Source organism: Leopardus geoffroyi, chromosome C1 (assembly GCF_018350155.1).
Source record: "Leopardus geoffroyi isolate Oge1 chromosome C1, O.geoffroyi_Oge1_pat1.0, whole genome shotgun sequence".
In the NCBI taxonomy this organism is placed as follows: domain Eukaryota; kingdom Metazoa; phylum Chordata; class Mammalia; order Carnivora; family Felidae; genus Leopardus; species Leopardus geoffroyi.
The window spans coordinates 159,691,618-159,698,580 of NC_059328.1; positions in this window are offsets into that span (position 1 = coordinate 159,691,618).

A 6,963-nucleotide genomic window follows, 5' to 3' on the forward strand; every position below is an offset into this window, starting at 1 on the left:
ATTTCTGTCTTGTGAGCCACCTACAGGTACGAAAGTCAATTTAAATACTGTCACCAAGTCATCAGATTCTCCAGAATGTAGAAACGTAGTTCACCGTGAATAAAAGAATGAACAAATTCATGGATTTTACATGTGCAGGAAAATTCATCTGTTTCTCTATAGGGTATTAAACTTTTATTTTTCTTCCAATCGTGTCAGATCAACAAGTGATAGGGGACTAGTGAACATTATGGGATTTGGGACGAGTTGCCATTTTCAGTGTCTTCAGGTTGACCAAGTGAGGATCCGTGTCTGTCGCTGAGTCAAACATCCGGAGTTGCTGCCTGGGTCATGGTCTTAGACTCTCACTGCCATGGCTGACCATGTCACCTTCACAGCCGCCAGGCAGAGCCCCAGCAGTGATGGTGGCCCAAGCAGTGATCCACGGAGTGGCCCATGGGAAAGGGAGCACCTATACCCTGGGAATAATCTTAGTGGCACTCAAGTAGCAGTTGTAATAAAATAATTCCTCATATTTATGCTGCTTCCTTAATGTTTTACATTTTCCCATGAATAAATGCTATAGCTGACATCTTTTCTCTCTCTCTCTTTTTTTTTTTTTTTTTTTAGTTATCTCACTCCTGAGATAGTGGACCATAACATTCCTAGCAAACACAGAAGCAAAAGTTTCTTCTAATGAAAAACTAGGAATGATGAAAAATGAAGCCCATTAAAAGATAATAAATAAATAAATAGATAAATAAATAGTGACCTATACATTTTCTTAGGACTGTCAAGAAATGTCATTAGTTCAGAATTCTCCAAATACCCAGGAAACTCTGAAATTAAAAACAACAACAAAAACAACAATAATAATTAAAAAAAAAAAAACAGTGCAAGAACCCTCTATGTTTATAGAAGGCATTTTCTAATGGGAAAAATTCTTAAATTGTATAATCAGTAACAGTTAAATTCTTAACATTTAAAGGAATAGTTTAACAAATTAGTGAACAAATTAGAAGTGCATGCAAAAACTAAATTATTTCCAGTTTAATTGCTACAATTAACATAATTACAAACATTCAAAAGGGATGGACTACTTCACTGATAAATATAACCGAATGGTTTTCAGAATGTTTTAAGTCAAGAGCCTTTCCTTCTTGTGAAGTCACAAAAGTCTGTGAAACACAGAAGGAGCGCCTTGTCTCCCCCTCTTCTGGCTCCAAACCCACACACCCTATGCACCTCTGTTGAACAGCTAGGCCTTTAGGCAAGTTGAAACTTCTTTCCACCTACTCTTGCAGAAGACCGATTTATAAAACAGGATACCAATTTCTGGTCGGTAGGAAAACCTACTGAGCAAACCCTAAGAGGATCAAGATGGCTCTGGAGGATGAAATCAATGAGCTAGAAAAGCAGTAAGCACATTTCTCAAAGTTCGGGCTGAGAACTACCTGTGTTACAACCATGGCCGGCCAGACAAGGTGTGCATAGAGCCCCAACCTTCGCTGATCAGAGTCTGCACCGGCTCCCCCACCCGCCCGCTGCCCGGGGATATGTTTTCCTAGAAAGCAGGCCACTTGTGTCCACTGGCAGAGCAACCATCTTCTTATGACTGACAAATACTTCATCCTTCAAGATTGTTTCCAACATTCTGCCTTGGTGACCATGATCCTCTGACCTTACAACATTGTCGCTGGGCAGGCAAAACACCACTAATCATCCTGTGGTAGTCACATGTTCACATGAGCTGGGAGAAACAGGTTTCGTCAGCCATACGTGCAAATAATTTCTTGGTAGTTTGAGAGATTTTCAAAGATGTTATAATCTCCTACACGATCATGTCATTTCAATTTCAGAGGGAGGTATTTTCTTACCATGTCACTCATTTTGACTATACACTCTACTTGGGTTCTGAAAGTCTCTATATATTAATAAAAATCGATGCACTAAAATTGAACTCCTAATAGAAAACAAGAGCAAGATACCTCAAAACTCCTTTCCTTCTGGCATTCTCTTTTCTTTGACTAAAATAAAAACTGCTAAAGAAAAGGTAAATTCCGGGGTACTGCTTTTTTATTTCATTTCTGACAGCAGAATTCAGATCCTAAAACTTTGCATTAATTATATTATTCTTTTGATAATAAAAAAGATGCTTCTCATTCTTTGAAACAGTTGTGGCCAGATGGAAGGATAATGTGAATATGACAGTATCTATGAAAGTTACCGGATTGACTACTCTGGGGACCAGAACTTGAGATTTCTCTGCAAAGCAGAGCCCAGAGAACAGTGGAGGTTTTCACTGTGGTTGCCTAATCTCTGTCATTCAGCCTCAGCCCTGCCCTGCTGGGGCCACTGGCTCCAGGGGGAAGAGCAGTTCTGTCTGTCTCCCCTCGACTTAATCCTTGCCTGTCTGCGGAGACCTCACCAAGGGTGCCAATTGTTAGGATGGCTCTGGGTTTCAAACACCTGTCCACCAGGAACTGGACTTATACCCCCAACTTCTTTCATGCGGCCACAAGACAGACATCAGATGGTAGCAACTTCTGGTGCCTCCCGAGCGGATTGGTTATGTGATGTCCAACAGCTCCCTTCTATATATTTATCAGAGTGTAGAATTGTGAATGTAGGCTAAAATAGCAAACAAAGTCTTTTCCAGGAAGCCCTGCCAGCATCATTAGCAACATGGCTTTGGTTTTAACTGTATTTATTTATATGTTTAAAATTTTTAAGTTGACATTAATTTTATGCAATTTTCTAAGCCTTTTACATTTATGAACTGTCTTAATCATTTTAACCCTCTAAGGTAGGTACTGTTATTGTCCCCAAGTTACAGATGAGAAAATGAAGCACAGAGAGGCTAAGTAAAGTATCCAAGGTCACAAAGTAGTGAGTGGCAGAGCTGGGATTCACACCCAGGGAGTCCAGCTCCAGAATCTGGCCTAAGGTATAACAGCAGTTATTTTCCTCATAAATGCAGGTGCTGAGAGGTTACTTGATTTACTCCAAGTCACCCAGCATGAATCTGCCTCTTCTAACTTGAAATCCCAGCCTTTTCTGCTCTGGTGGCCTTCATGATCCTTGTGCTGGTACTCTTGCCTGTGTCACCCAGCCAGTCATGTTTAGTCCGAGGGCTTACTGTGTGACCCACCCAGATAGCCTTGAAGCTCCCAGCAGGGGAGTCAATGACTAACTCAAGGCTCTGCCTTCTGCTCAGGCCTCCTCAGCCCCTCCCACCCTAAAGAAGGAGATCAGGACCTTCTCAGGGAACTGAGGGCTAAGTCCTTTCCTGCCACACAGGATAACAGAACCCTTGGTTCATTCATTTGTTCTTTCGTTCACGTGTATTTAATGAGAATTGACTGACAAGCATGAGTCTAGGCCCTGGAGATTTGACGGTGAGCAAGACCTATGCCCAGGAGACACCAAGGAGCCCACAGTGTTAGTACGATGGAGGCAGCCATGTTAAGAGGCGATTGCGATATCCAACAGAAAGTCTATAAGAAAAAAAAAAGAAAGTCTCCTAAGAGAGATGGGTAACTAGGGTGTTGTGGAGCTCAGCGGAGGGGCAGGAACCAGTGGGTGGCTCTCAGGAGGAAGTGCCGCCACTCTCACCTCACGTCAGCTCTCAGCATGAGCAAAAGGTCCACAGCAGGTTATGGCTGTCCAAGTTCACCAAGGCTTGCCTGCAGAAGCTGAAGGGAGGCGCTGTGACAGCCACTGAGTTTTAAGCCAGAACCTTATGTGACCTAAATGCAGTTCCTGGCAATAATACGCACTACCATTTATTGAGCTATTAATATGTTCTGAGCCTCTTCATGAAATATAGCTGAATTATATGTATCTTAATCAGATTTGGCTGCTGTCTCAGAATACCATGGACGGAGTGAAATTTATTTCTCACAGCTCTGGAGGCTGGGCAAGTCCAAGACCAAGGTGCCAACCAATTCTGTTCCTGGTGAGAACTCTCTTCTGCTTTGCAGAGGTTGCCATCTTGCTGGATCCTCACATGGCAGAGAGAAGGGGAGAGCAAGTTCTCTAGTCTCTTCTTACAGGAGAATTAATTCCATCATGGAGGCTCCACCTTCACAGCCTTACCTAAATCTAGTTACTTCCTAATGGCCCCACTCCAAATACCATCATCACCTTGGGGATTAGGGCTTCAACATATGAATTGGAGGGAGGTACGCAAGCATTCAGGCTATAGCAGTATTCATTGCATGCTCACAACACTACTATGAGGTTGGTGTTACTGCCCCATTTTATAGATGAGCTAGTGAGACAGAGGTCAAGCCATAAAGTGGTGGAGCCAGAGTATGAGCCCGGGCAGTCTGACACCAGCACGCATGCACTTACTCTTCTAGACTCCCTGCCACACAGGGAGCACAATGTCTCACAGAGTATTTAAGAAATGTTTGAGACATCCGGTAGCCACTTTTTTACTTTCCCCTGGTCTGAGAGTTCCTGGTCCTGCTTCCCATTGGAATGACCTGAGAAGTTTTCTGAGAAATGTGCCCCAGAGAAATGCAAACTGTCTTCACAAAAACCTATACATGAATTTTATAGCGGCTTTACTTGTAATAACCAAATCCTGGAAACAACCAACATGTCATTCAAGAAGTGAATGGATAAATTCCGTTACGTCTGTGCAAGGGAGCACAACTCAGCAATAAAAAAGAACAAACTTGATACATGCAACAGCTTGAACGGCTCTTCAGGGCGTTACACTAAGTGGGGGAAAAAGTCAATACCAGAAGGTCACACACTGTACAATTCCACTTACGTAATATTCTCAAAATTACAAAATTAGAAAGGTGAAGAGAAGATTGGAGGCTGCCAGTGGTTGGGGTGGCCAGGCATGGGGACTAGGTGGGACTCTACGGATGGCAGGAAGGAGGTGTGCAATGACGAAATCGTTCCATATTTCTGTATGTTGATTGTTGTGGCCACAGAAATCTACTCATGTGGCACAGTGACAAAGAACTACTCTCACACACTGTACCAATGTGAATTTCCTGGGTTTATGTACTATAGGTAAATAATCGTTGGGAAAACTGGATGAAGGGTAATGGAGCATCTCTGTACTGTTTTTGCAACTTCCCGTTAATCTGTAACTATTTCAAAATAAAAGTTTTCGTGAAATGCCAATGACTGGGCCTCATACATTCTGACTTAATCAGGCTGGGGTGCGACCTGGGTATCAATATGCTTGAAAAGCTCCCCAGATGATTCTCACCTGCAGCCAGGGTTGAGCACCTCTGAGCCAGTGCGCCCGCAATCCTACAGTTGCAGGCACTCTTCAAGGTGAGGTATTGTCTTCTAGAGCCCTTAATAGAATATAAAAGGAAGCTTATGAGATCCCCTAGCTGTCACCTGACAGAGGACATGTCCCTGAGAGACCAGGACACCAGACAGTTCCTCATTAAGAGGAGAGGGAGGGAAGTTCTAAAGTGGAAGGAATGGGCAGCAAGCAGCAGCATAAATCCCCAATTTGCTCGTCTGGCCGGGCTTCTTGCTGATGTTACCTCTGGAAGTCTGAGCCCAGATGCCCAGACAGATTGCTGGTCCTGCATTAAGAATTCCCTCCCCTCCTGGAGGCCCCAGTTACTAGGTCCGGTTTCAAGGCCTTGTCTATTGAATCTTTTACCATGGCCTCATAGGAAGGGTCGCTGAGTCCCAGGTGGCTAACACTGGTTTACCATGTGATAAACTGTCTCTGGGACAGATCTCGTACAGAAAGGTGCCACGCGGGTTTTCACCACCTCGCAACCCAACGTACGTTAACGTTTTCAAAGGGGTTATTAGATTGGTATTGATTAAGTGCAGGTCAAGAAATCAAGCACTTATGCTTGGCAGCTGGCAGCTCAGGTTTCTGCTGAAAGTCTCCAAAACCTCCAAAAGAGTTTCAAATCAAGAAAGGAAATAGATATTGGGCGTCTGAAGCTCCCCAGTTTCCCTGGGACCGCTAGCAAGATGGGAGCCACGTGTGCCCCCACATTAACACAGTGGCCACCCACGGAGCCTTCTGGGCAGCTGCAGGAATGAGCCCTGGAATGCATTTTCTGGTAGCTGCATCTGGGTAAGTGGCAGACTTCCTGGCTGCCTCTCTTTCTTTTTTATAGCCTCTTGGCCGTCTGTATTCATAGATGTTCTGGCAGCTGGGGACCCACCCTGGGGCAGATTCGGGGTCGAAGTCCTAATGAGCAACTTTGTTCTCTTAAACACTATTGTCATCCAACTCACCTATCACTGTGAATAATTTGCTAATTTTGGCCATAAAAACAAGTTCTTAGACAATCTCCAGTAATGTGTCTTTTTATGTCGATCAGGGGAGTATTTTCCTGCCTCCTCTTTGTTTGATATGGAAATGAGCCTGATAGCTTTATAGCCAGCCAGGAGTTACAGCATGGCAGGGAAAGAAAATTGTGTCCACCATAAAGGTGGCTTCTGCTCTCTTCTGCAAGTCTTTGAAGAATTCGTTCTTAGAAAACAAAGACTCTCAAAATAAATGCACATCAAGTTACAGTTCCCAGAGGTGTGCTCGAATATATTCTGGGTATCCATAAAAACACATATTATGTAACATGTGTTGCCTGAAACCACTATTTATGAATCATCTGGGACAACGCTTCCTCGTGAAAGGAATTAACTGGGTTGAAAGGTAAAATCTTCATAAGCTGCCTGAACTTCTGGGCCCACATTCCTATTGTTCTGGTCAAAGCAGATCAGCCTCCAAATACCCAGGCCTACAGCAACTGCAGGCAGATGACGCCAGGCAGAAGTACACAGGTGTCTCTACTCGGGGTTTCTCTGTTCGCACCACAATTAATAGCACTCTTTCTAGAAATCCCAGCAACCCACCTGTTCTCCCCACTCCCAAGCAAGAAAGTCTGATAAAAATCACTTGCAACTGTTGAAGGTTGGTTGATTGTACTTTAATGGGCAGTGTGTCAATTAATGTGTTACCTAACTAGGTATTTGCAA